This window comes from Phacochoerus africanus, chromosome 2 (assembly GCF_016906955.1).
Source record: "Phacochoerus africanus isolate WHEZ1 chromosome 2, ROS_Pafr_v1, whole genome shotgun sequence".
NCBI classification, from domain to species: Eukaryota; Metazoa; Chordata; class Mammalia; order Artiodactyla; family Suidae; genus Phacochoerus; species Phacochoerus africanus.
Genome location: NC_062545.1, coordinates 82796749 through 82810321, shown reverse-complemented (window position 1 = coordinate 82810321; position 13573 = coordinate 82796749). Strand labels below are relative to the sequence as shown.

At 38.1% G+C, this 13573-nt stretch overlaps 1 protein-coding gene across 3 annotated transcripts in view; it reads right to left on the bottom strand.

The window, feature by feature from the left end:
* The window catches only part of ME1 (malic enzyme 1), a 193688-nt gene that overhangs the window by 165006 nt on the left and 15109 nt on the right, over positions 1–13573 (bottom strand). The gene's annotated exons all lie outside the window — the stretch shown is intronic.

Genomic DNA, 13573 nt, shown 5'->3' with positions numbered 1-13573 from the left:
ATTCTATGATTCCGAGGTTTCCTTTTCCAACACTTCTCTGCCAAGCCTATCTCCTGCTACTCTTATATACTCCTGATTACACAAAACTTCTCCACTGACTGGCACACTACACCCCTTTATTCTTCCACAATGCCATGGCCAAGGATGTCTTTCTTCCCTGCTTCTCTCCTTTCACGTCTTACCTCTAATGCTCCCTCCTCTCTAAAGCCTTTCCAGACATGCCCAGTAAGCCCATGAGAGCCTTATTGTTATTATTATTTTATCTTTTTAGGGCTGCACCAGTGGCATATAGAAGTTCCTGGGTCAGGGGTTGAATCAGAGCTATAGCTGCCGGCCTACACCATGGCCATAGCAATATGGGATCTAAGCCACATCTATGACCTACGCCACAGCTTAATGCCGGATCCTTAACCCACTGAGCAAGACCAGGGATTGAACTCAAGTCCTCACAGATACTAGTCGGGTTTGTTACTGTTGAGCCATGATAGGAACTCCTGTTATTATGTGTTGATTGCACCCACAGCATGTGGAAGTTCCAGGGCCAGGAATCAAAGCTGCAACACAGCAGTGACCCAAGCCACAGTAGTGACAATACTGGATCCTTAACCCACTGAGCCACCAGGGAACTTCAAGAGCCTTATTATTATACCTACATTATCTGTTTACAGGAATACTGATTATATGAAACAATTTATATTACAAACTATGAGACTCAAAACAAGCAAAAAAAAAAAAGAACTGATATATATATATATATATATATATATATATATATATATATATATAGTCTTTTTAGGGTGGAACCTGGGGCATATGGAGGTTCCCAGGCTAGGGGTTAAATCAGAGCTATAGCCACTGGCCTATACCACAGACACAACAACACCAGATCCAAGCCCCGTCTGTGACCTACACCACAGCTTACAGCAATGCCGGATCCTTAACCCACTGAGCGACACCAGGCATGGAACCTGCATCCTCACTGATGCTAGTCAGATTTGTTTCCACTGAGCCAAGATAGGAACTCCCATACTGGGATGTAATATGTGGGGAAGGGGAAGTAATAGGAATGAAACTCCAGTAGCCATTAATCTGGAAGACTTTGACTACACCGACTGCTAAGAGGCATCTTTGACTAACTGACTGCTTTGGATCTGGTACCAACAAGATGATGGGCAGGTTGGAGCCCTGCGCTATCAGTACAGCTGGTGCCCATTTCCACTAGCAGCCATTCCCATCACTGCCAAAGCTCCCACTGTGATGTGCTTCCCTGGAGATCTAAGACTCGTGGGCAGCAGCTGGATGGTCCCTTTCTGAGTGGATAATCCAGTGTGTTCAGCTGTGCCTGGTGCCATTACCCCTCCTGTAGGCCTGGAGAAGAGCAGACCAGTGCAGCCTTTCTGTCCTCTGCTTGGGGTTCTAGCCTGTACCAGGAGACACTGCTGTATGCCATTTTTTTTTTTTTTTTAATTTGTGGTTTGTGCTCCACGACCAGAACGCAAACTCCATGAGGCCAGGGAATTTTGTCTGGTTTTTTTTCACTGCTCTATCCCTTATGCTTGGAACAGAACGGTAACCAATGGAACTCAGAACTTAGTAATTTGCTATGTAAACAAAAGAGAAAGCTTTAACTGTTTTAGAGACTTTCATTAAAACACACTGAAATTTCTGCTTGAGAAACTGAGTAGCATATTAATCCTGGTAAAATTTCACTGAAAATTTAAAGTAACCAGAAAGGGATATTTTTGTGAAAAAGTAATCTACAAACTGGAAAGCATACTTCACATACAACTTTTTATAAAGATATAAAATAAAATGTCATGAAATAACTCCTAGAAATTAAACAGAATTATGTACAGATATTTGAAAAAACTCAATAGACTTTTCTCTAACTTGAAATGAAAAATTAAAAATGGGGAAAAAAATGAATGGATAAAGAAGACATGATACACACACACACATGCACACACACACACAATGGAATAAAAAAGAATGGAATGTCCCTTACAGCAATATGGATGGACCTAGAGATCATCATACTAAGTGAAGCAAGTCAGAAAGAGAAAGACGAACACCATATGGTATCACTTATATATGGAATTTAAAATACAATACAAATCAATTTATCTACAATACAGAAACAGACTCACAGACATAGAGAACAGAATTGTGGTTGCCAAGAGGGAAGGGTTTGGGAAAGGGATGGACTGGGAGGTTGAGATTAGGAGATGTAAGCTATTATACATAGGATGGATAAACAGCAAGATCCTACCATATAGCACAGGGAACTATATTCAATAATCTGTGATAAACCATATGGAAAAGAGCATGAAAAAGAATGCAATATATAGGAATAACTGAATAATTTTTGCTATACAGTAGAAATTAACCCAACACTGTAAATCAACTATACTTTAATCAAGTACATTTTTTAAATTTTAAAAATATGAAAAAAGCTAGGCTGTAGTTAAAGTCTCAGAAACATATGAATAGGTATGAAAAAATGACAAACTTCTAAATGTTATGTCCTTGAAAATCTGCCTGCATAAATAATAATCAAAATATTGATATTTTGAGAATAAGGCTTGTTCTTAGAAATATGAACATATGCTTGTTCTTTCACTTAATAATGGTACTAACTCATCTGCTGATGTCATTAGCCAGTCTTTTTACGTGAATTAGTCTGGTCTGAAACTAGTTTCTCAGTTTAACAGGTCCTCCATATCTTATGGCACATGAATGATAATGCCAGTTGGATACCTCTTGATATTCTTGATATTCTGGACTCCCATACACTGTTAGCAAAATTTTCAAAGACACCCTAAAATGCCAATTCAACTCTAAAAAAAAAAAACCAACAAAGCAGAAAAACACTGGGGCTTAGAAATCCAGGCAACTGGGAGGAGTTAAAGAGTTAAAGTCCTATGGTTGGGTTCATATTCTATCACTACCATTTACCAATCTTTTAAGAAATCAATGAATAAGTAAACTGAAATCTTAAAATCCCTGAAAAAAAATTTAAATATATGTGGCATCATTTCATTTAAGCCAGTTTTTAAGAATGATACATGAATGTGATTCCTACCAACCAGCAGCTTCCCCAAAAGCATTCACAAGAAACGAGAAGGGGAATTTTGAACAACATAATTCATCTCTGCTCTCTATTTCATTTTTTTTCATACTAACAGAGACATATTAATAGAGAGATACTTTGTAGAAATTTATAAACAAGTCAGTTCCATGTGAAACTTGACAGTGACGCACTAGCTTAATACTTTCTCTTTATTAAAGGTTGAGATAACATATAACTGTTTCAAAGAATTTTTACCTTCAGATTCTCCCACAGGGTCTGTCCAACAAAGGACAGTGTAACCAAAGTATAAATGGAGGTTCTAACTTTCAAATGATTTCTCCTGAGTCCTTCATGTAATATGAGGTTTCCAACCACCTATTATTCTAATTCTCTGAAAGCGTTCTCACCCACCCTAGGTTCAGCCCTGGTTTTCTCCTCTTTTGACTTTCTTTTGCTTTCCTTACTCCTTAAAAAATCTTTTGGACTAGATCCCTAGACAGCAGAAGGGTATGCTATTTCACTGCTGAGGGCAGCAAACAGGGCAACTATTCTTTTGGACTCTACTAATTAATCTATGTATGTCTTCTTGAGAAAACTGAGACTCTCAAGCAGCAAAGAAAAAATTCCTGGCAAAACAAGAGACCTATATTAGAAACTAGGCCTGCACAGAGCAAACATAACCGAGAAAGAAACTTTGTCCTGAGTAGTTTCTTAGAAATGATAGCCGTAAGAACAGAACAAATAGGATCTATATTCCACACTAACCATCTTGAATATTTCCAATGACCCTTAGTCTGCTTTCTTTTTTCCCTAAATAATGACTAAAAAGAATCCAGCTGGATGGCAAAAAGGTAAACATTATCTATATCACAAAAATCTCTAAGACAGTAAATTCATTATGATAACAGAATTCATCGATTTTTTTTTTGTCTTTTTTAGGGCTGCACCCGTGGTATGTAGAGGTTCTCAAGGTAGGGCTCAAATTGGAGCTATAGCTGCGGGCCTACACCACAGCCACAGCAACATGGGATCTGAGCCACATCTTCCATCTATACCACAGTTCACAGCAACTCCGGATCCTTAACCCACTGAGCGAGGCCAGGGATCAAACCTGCGTTCTTATGGCTTCTCATTTCTGCTAAGCCATGACAGGAACTCCGAATTCATTGATTTTAATGTTTGAAGCCATAATTCACATTAAAAGGTGTCTGTATGTCCAGAATAATACCTACCACTTTGTAGGCAATTGACAAAAAAAGTGTTGGATGAACACATTAATCATTAATAAATCATTAATTAATGCTTTGCTATAACTACACGATTGCTGTTATGTGTTTTGGAGTAGACAAAGCAGAAAAGTGAAGAAGGAAGGTTTAAAAAAGCAAAAGAAAGGAGAAAGTAATAATCGCAAAAAACTTGAAACAACTAAGCCACATTGGTTTGTAAGAATATTACTCAAAGGGAGTTCCCTAGTGATGCAGTGGATTAAGGATCTGGTATTGTCACTGCTTTGGTGCAGGGTTCAATCCCTGGCCTGGGAACTTTTGCATGCCATGGGTATAGCCAAAAAAAAGAAGAAATTTACTCAATAGTAAAAAGAAATAAACTACTGAAACAAGAAACAGAGATGAACCTCAAATGCAGTATGTAACAAAAGAGGCCAGCCTCAAAAGTCTTCGCACTGAAATGATTTCATTTATTTGACTTTTTGGAAAAGGCAAAATTACAAGGATTGAAAAAGTCAGTAGTTCTTAGGGCCTGGGGAGTGGAGAGAAGAGATGAATACAAAGGGGCAGCACAAAGGAACTTTTTTCGAGGTGATGGAACTTTTCTTGATTGTGGTGATGGAGCAGTGAACACTTGTCAAAACTAACAGAAGTGTACACCAAAAAGAGTGAATTTCACGGTGCTAAATTTTATCAGAGTCTCTAAAAAGTCAATTCAGTAGCTAATCTGCTCCTTACTTGAAAAGATTATAACTGAGATGACCATAAGTTTGCTTAGCAAATTATCCACATATTTCACACTCCAAATTCTAAAATACCTCTTTCTAAATCCAATTTGCCTTTGAGTTCCTTACTGAATTGTTTTCACAATTTATGATCGCAAATGAACTACATACAGATTCGACAAATGTGACATTATGGATAATATGGCATATCTATCCTAAAAGGTATTCTTTCCTATCAAAAAGGTTTTAGGATTAATTTCAATAGTAATTTGGGGGAGAAACTATTTATATGGAAAGAATACAAAAGGAGGTTCCTTTGTATTTTGATGATTTATTATTCTGAAATAAAGAGACCAAATTGAGTTTTAGTTTTAAATATAATAAGTTCATGAGAGTTCCCTTGGTGGCTCAGCATTTAATGAACTCGACTAGGATCCATGAGGATGCGGGTTCAATCCCTAGCCTCACTCGGTGGGTTAAGGATCCGGCATTGCCGTGAGCTGTTATGTAGGTCGCAGACATGGCTTGGATCTGGTGTTGCTATGGCTGTGGTATAGGCTGGCAGCTGTAGCTCCAATTTGACCCCTAGCCTGGGAACCTCCATATGCCACAGGTGAGGCCCTTAAAAGCAAAAATAAATAAACAAACAAATAAATACATATGTTCAAAGGTATTAACATAATGTCTGTGCATATTTCATACCTATAGAATGAAAAGTGGTACTAATTTGCCCTGGACACATTTTTTTCTCCAAATCTTCCAGAGTGCTAAAAATTGGTCTTTTATTTTTTTTCTTTCTAATTGACAACATAGATAATAACTTTTAGAATTTTCCTGGTGGCATGCAATCTCATCACTTCCAAAAACCATCAGCCAGATGGGATACAGATTTCCACGGTAAAGTTTATATCAGAAAAATAATCATATAAAATGATTATTTTGAATGCATTCAGCTATGCAACCAAATTCTCTAGTGATATTCTCCTTTAAGAAGTAGAAAAATTAATTATTTAAAAGCTAACAATATGGAGTCCTCTCTGTAGCACAGCAACTTAAGGATCTGGCATGGTTTCTGTGGCAGCATGGGTTCAATTTCCAGCCTGATGCAGTGGGTTAAGGATCTGGCATTGCCGTAGCTGTGGCTTGGATTTGGTCCCTAGCCTGGGAACTTCCATAGGCCATGGGTATGGCCTTAAATTAAAAAAAAAAAACCAATAATATATTAACAGCTTCTTTAAGAAAAAATATTTGGTTTTATTACATAGCAATTAATTTTTACTCATTTCTGATATAAAGAATTTAAATTGGTATACTTAATGATTCTAAAACTATATCTAGAATACACTTGGCCCTAGAAACACTAAAACTTATAGCCAAGTATCATAACTTTATAACACCTAAAGTTTATTTCCTCTAGGTATTATAGGATATAAGCAAGCATAACTATATTGTAGTTTAACTGATGTTTGCTTAATTTTTTTAAAGAAAGAGCAAATGTACTTTTTAAAATATCAGATGAGAGATTTAATTATTTCTTACTTAAAAGTCAGATCTTTATAAATTCCCTATAATACTGAAAATGTTAACTATCAACATCAACACTACATTTTCCAAACATAACTCAAAATCATTAATTAAGGTTTCAAACTCCTTTCAGCAAGACGCAATGCTATTCTCCCAAAGGTTTTAAAGCCAGTTTCACAAAGTCACCAAACCAGTAAAGTACCTTTTAATACTTGATTAGACTGGTAATTCTTAGTAAAGTATTGAAACTACCAATGTATCAAATGATAAAACCAAATTGAAGGTTTCCAATTGAAATGTATATAAATAATCCAAGCCAAATAGGTAACACCGGTTGCCAGAAACCATCAGCCAGATGGGATACAGATTTCCACGGTAAAGTTTATATCAGAAAAATAATCATATAAAATGATTATTTTGAATGCATTCAGCTATGCAACCAAATTCTCTAGTGATATTCTCCTTTAAGAAGTAGAAAAATTAATTATTTAAAAGCTAACAATATGGAGTCCTCTCTGTAGTATAGGCTGGCAGCTGTAGCTCCAATTTGACCCCTAGCCTGGGAACCTCCATATGCCACAGGTGAGGCCCTTAAAAGCAAAAATAAATAAACAAACAAATAAATACATATGTTCAAAGGTATTAACATAATGTCTGTGCATATTTCATACCTATAGAATGAAAAGTGGTACTAATTTACTAATAATCACATGCATATTGACACTATTGTTTTTAAAAAATAAATACTATATGTGTGACTGAGAAAAAACCCTCTAAATATGCTTATGACAGTACATAAAGTGATTACTCAGATGGTGAAGCAGAATGATCAGGGTTACAAGATAATTGTCTATTGTACCTTTGTTTGATTTGGGAACTTTTTGAGGTACAAGCAGAACCAACAGAGTATGAAAATTCAACAGCAATTCAACACACTGAGTTACCAATTAAATTACACATGAACTTGGAGTTCCCTGGTGGCCTAGCTAGTTAAGGATCCAGTGTTGTCATTCCTATGGCTCAGATGACTACTCTGGCACGAGTTCAGTTCCTGGTCCAGGAACTTCCATGTCCTGTTCTGTGGCCAAAAAAAAAAAAATTTTTACACATGAATTTATAATACCCCTTGCCTATATCTGAGTGGTAACCTCCATCAAAAAGGCATGTCCTCCTCCTTTCTGGATTAGTGAGATGTCCTCCAATGTTTTCCCACAATATCATACTTTTATTGTGGAACTTCCAATATTTCACTATTTCTGTTTAACAGCTATTTTATCCACAGGTCTAGATGCTTTTGAAGGACAGACACTATGCTATTCATATTTGTATGACAGCACCAAATCCAATGTCAGGATGGAGTAGCAACTCCATCAATTCTATGTATGTATGTATGTATGTATTTTCTAGGGCTACACCTGTGGCATATGCAAGTTTGCAAGCTAGGGGTCAAATCAAAGCTGCAGCAGTGGGTCCATCCCATAGCCACAGCAATACAGATCCAAGCTGCATCTTCAACATATGCCATAGCTTGTAGCAATACCAGATCCTTAACCCACTGAGTGAGGTCAGGGATTGAGCCCACATCCTCACAGACATTAGGTTGGGTCCTTAAACCTCTGAGCCACAATGGGAGCTCCTCCATCAATTTTAAATAAACTAATGGATAAATAAATATATGGATCCAAAATAATGTTTCAGTTTCACGTTGTTCAGTTCTACTGTGGTTCTGTTTTGAATAACTACCCCACTTAATTCAAATTCAAACTAAGATTTTTTAAATATATGCAGTAATACAAAGATTGCTCATGATTTGAAATCTCCCAAACAATAATTGAGCTTTCCATACACACATTAGATTATTTAATTAAATGAATCCACTAGTAAGAGCTTTTCAAACTGACTTTGAGCCAGGCATTCAAGGTCAACTTGGTTTCACAAAAAGACATGTCTACATATCAGCCTAAGGGTCAGAGCTGGTGGTGATTTTTTTAAAGTACCTTCATCTAAGCGAGGGTTTCTCAACATCAGCATTAGTGACATTTGGGGCTAGATGATTCTGTGTTGCAGCAGTTGTCCTACTTTAGAAGGTACATTTGGTCTATCATAGTTTGCATAAGTCCATATATTTTAAATTTACACACATTATCTACCAGCAAACATGAATTCACGGCAACATAAGTCTAAAGACATACTATTTGGATTTAGACCCAAGTCTGATTCACAAGCCGATATTAACACTATGATTTTGAAAAGGTACTTAAAGTGTTTAGGGTTAAATGGAAACACTCCTCAACTTTTGCATATACTGATTTAGAGTAATCAAACAAGCATAGTATATGTGTATGTTAGGTGTGACTCATTTGGTTGTTAAGGGGATAAAATGAGACCAGATATTTTTGTATCCTCTGTAAATTATACAGTATCATAAAAAAATGCTTGTTACCAATAATGACTTTTAAAACAAAATCACGAATATGCAAGAGCTAAGCAAATACTGACCTTTATTCTTCACATTCTTAGTATTGTCAGAAAAATCCTGAATTGAAGAATCAGTTTTTTAGAGACGCTGTCGGTACTTTTCATGATGGTCCAATTTAGCTCCCTGCCAAAGGTTCTGAGCCTAAGGTCTATGGATCTAATCAAAAACTCTCAGGAATCAGTGGGTATAATTCAGGAGTCTTTCAATGTGGATATCTTTTCTCACTAACTATGAAACTTCATTTTTCCATCCGTTATAAAAGAAGGTAATAAAGAAGAAAAATATTAGTAGTAGTTCCTGTGACTCTGCCATATATAGAAATAACAAGTACCTGTATATGACATTACATCTGTGGCATATATCTTGAAGTGTCATTTCTGTTTATCATTACTTTGAAATTCTGGTAGTTTTAGATGCAAAATACAGTTGTTGAACAACATCAACAGGGAGTTCCCGTTATGGCTCAGTGGAAACGAATCTGACTAGCATCCATGAGGATGCAGGTTCAATCAGTGGCCTCATTCAGTGAGTTAAGGATCCGGCATTGCCATGAGCTGTGGTGTAGGTCACAGACACGGCTCGGATCTGGCGTTGCTGTGGCTGTGGTGTACGCCAGCACCTGCAGCTCTGATTTGACTCCTAGCCTCGAAACTTCTATATGCCACGGTTATGGCCCTCAGAAACAACAACAAACAAAAACAATAACAACAACAACCCCCCCCCAAACAGGTATATAGACTAGTCATGTTGATGACCTTCATACAGATCTCTTTAAAAAATAAAATTTAAGGTTAAATTGCCCATATTTAAATATAATATCTTGCCATTTAAGTCTTTAATAAAGAGGAATATATCTTGCAACATCACACACTTATCTTTTTAATATTTTGATATCTCTATTTCATTATAATTGGTTCCTTTTGTAACTCTGTATGTATTCTATCTCCTTAAACCATTGCTTTGAGGAGTCACAGACTTCGTCAAATTTCCAAACGGGACTTTGGCAAAAAATATGTTAGGAACAGTTGCAGAGAACCATGCTTCAGTTTCCTAAGGGACAATGACTTCACATTATCAACATGATATTCCCAAAAACACCACCAGAGGGCTTTCTTACTTCAGATCCACAGCTAAGATTTTCAGAAGTATTTTGTCTCTTCTTACAGTTACCTTATGGAAGACTGCGAAGTGCACTGTATTGACCAGAGTTCTCCACAAAAACGGAACCAGTGGGGGTATGCATGTACATCATACATACAAAGAAACTGACTGAGGAATTGGATCATGCAATAATGGAAGCCAGCAAGTCCCTAGATCTGAAGTCAGTAGGCTGGAGACTCAGAGAGCCGACAATGTGGTTTTAGCCCAAGTCCAAAAGCCTGAGAAACCACAAGTGTTGAGACTATAGTTCTACTATGAAGGTCAGTGGGTTCAAGACCCAGGAAGAACCAAAGATTTAGTTCAAGTCCAAGGGCAGGAAAAAAAAAAAAAAAAACTTGATGTCCAAGCCTGTAGGTGGTCCAGTAAGAGGGGTTGCCTCTTACTCATGGGAGGGTCAGCCTTTTTGTTCTATCCAGGCCTTCTACTGATTGGACAAGTCCCATCCACACTAGGGAGGGAAGTCTGCTTTACTCTGTCTCCCAATTCTTATATGGATCTCATCCAGAGGCACCCTCCCAGACAGACCACATAACATTTGAGCAGTGGCCCAGTCAAGTTAACACAAAATTAATCATCAAACTCACCAAAGACTTCTCAACAAATATTTGTTGAGTGAATGCTTACAATGATTACAGTCATTAAACCAATGGAGCAATGACATGTCGAACATGGTCCAAAGCTTCAGGAAGTTTACAGTCTAGAGAGTTTAACAGAATATTATACAAATAGCTATAAAAATAACTATAAAATAACAGTGTGATAAGTACAGATAAAAAAAAGTTGGAAAACTTAAGATCTAACTTAATTTAGAGGCTTAAAAAGGAAGAGCTCACTGAGCAGTGAGGTTCAAATGAGATGTGAAGGGCGAATAGAAGAGGAAGGGTTGACCAGATGAAAAGTTGGGGGTGAGATCTTTATGTTTCTGGCAGCTCTGGCTATGGCAGACTGCTAACTACCTACTGCAACATTTGCTCTCCTTTTCCTGCCCAGCAAGAAAATCCTAATGCTACATAGGGCGGTAATCATCAGATAAAAGACGACAACCCCAGATTCCCCTGGACTTGGATGTGGTCAAGTGGCTAAGTTCCAAACAATGACATGGAAGCAGAAGTGTTGTGTGGGGATGTGGAGAAGGCTCCCGAAAGAGAGCTGACTCCACTGGAAAGCAGGTCTTCTTGGGATTCTCTTATTTCTTCCAGTGGCCAGCTTGGAGAGAGTATACGATGTCCATAAGCCTATAGTCAGCAGGACCATGAAGTGTTTTTTTATTGTTGTTGTTGTTGTTTTTTAATGGCTGTAGTTGCAGCACATAGAACTCCTGCGCTAGGGCTTGAATCAGAGCTGCAGCTGATGGCCTACACGACAGCCACAGCAAAGCCAGATCCGAGCCACATCTGTGACCTACACCACAGGTCACAGCAATACCGGATCCTTAACCCACTAAGCAAGGCCAGGGATCGAACCCACATCTTCACGGAGACTACAATGGGTTCTTAACCCACCAAGCCACAATGGGAACTCCCATGAAGTGTACTAAAAGGCAGTGAAGTGGCAATGTTCCTGATGACCCTATGGACACACCCAAGAGCCCTAGACTGTCTACCTCTAATTTCCTTCAGGCATAAAAGAGAAATAAGTTAGATCTTAATTGAGTTGCTGCAGTTCTGTTGTGTTTTGTTTATTTTACATACAAAGTCTAATTCTAAATGATACACTGGTCATCCTTACACCCACTAAAGGAAAGAGATTCTCCAACCCATACACCCAACAGCATATTCATCCCCCAAAGTGTCATATGACTGACAGAGAGGTTATGGTCACGTCGGAAAGGTAGAACAGAGCTGTAAGAATGACTTCAAGAATTATCCTTTACTTATTCCTTCACACTTTTTAAAATGAAATACTTAACTATATTCCAGGTCCTATGAGCAACTATGTTGAAAGATGAAGCTATGATACAAACCAGCATAAGACTCATAACACACCTCCACCAAGAACTTTGAGCCTTGGAATTTCTGTAGTATTTTCTCCACTATGAAATGAAGAGGAATAGGAGTGAAGTACTATATACAGATGTCCAAAAAAATCGCCTTTCTAAATGTTTAGAATATAGAAATTTTTCTATCAAACTTTATATAGAAGTTATGTAGAGGAGTTCCCCTCATGGCTCAGTGATAACAAACCCAACTAGGATCCACGAGGACACGGGTTTGATCCCTCCCTCACTCAGTGGGTTAAGGATTCGGAGTGTCTATGGGGTAGGTCACAGACACAGCTTGGATCTTGCGTTGCTGTGGCTATGGTGTAGGCTGGCAGATGTAGCTCTGATTCAACTCCTAGCCTGGGAACTTCCATATGCCACAAAACAGTTATGCAGAGTTCTTCTATAAACCATTTCACATGGACTAACTTTTACTGCTAATATTTATTTGGCTATAGCAAATATGTCCCCAGTAAAATGGGCAAAAATGTGAATATATATTTGAAAGCTTATCCCCTGATTTTTTTTTTCATCTGAAACTTTAAAAAGTTAGACTTAGTTTCACACATTCACCCCTTTAAAATAACAATCTGAGGGTTCTGATTCTGTGCAAGATGGTATAAGCATACTTTTTCTGGTCTCCCCCACTAAATCCAACAATAGACCTTGCACAGAAGGCACTGAGCAGCCATCTGAAGTTTCTGAAAGGTAAATGATGGCAGAAGAATGGGGGTAAGAAGACCAGAATCCAAGGGAACATCACCATTAATGAGTTTTCCTGGAGTTTTGCCCTTCAATATGACCTGGCTTTTTTGTTTGTTTGTTTTTAAACCCCCCTCTGTAACCAACTAGCCAAAAGTGCAACTGAGTTCATACAGAGTGCCAAGGGTAGACTTCTCTTTCTGATCTAAGAATCAGAAAAGGGTACTCTTTGAAAGGTCACAGAGGAGGGAAATTCACTATTATTTTCCATTCTCTCCAGTCCCAATACCCAGGCAATCACGTAGTGGGTGGCAGGAGCATGGCCACTACAGGTGTCATTTTTCTCTGTCTTCCACCAACTTGGCCCCAGATGCCGATACAGCTGGAAGAAGTACATAAAACGGGGAAACTAAAGGCCCACTTTTCTGCCTAATGGGCTGGAAAGATGGGACCTCAAGAAGATAAAAAGTATCAGAAAAATCACAGGAAAAAGGGAACTCAAGAAAGCAATCTCAGGAGTTTGCTGTGGTGCAGTGGGTTAAGAATCTTACTGCAGCGGCTCGGGTTGTTGCAGAGGCATGGGTTCAGTCAGTTAGAGGCTCTGGCATTGACGCAGCTGTGTTGTAGGTTGCAGCTGTGGCTCAGATTCCATCCCTGGCCCAGGAACTTCCACATGCCTCAGGTGTAGCAGGAAGGAAGGGAGGG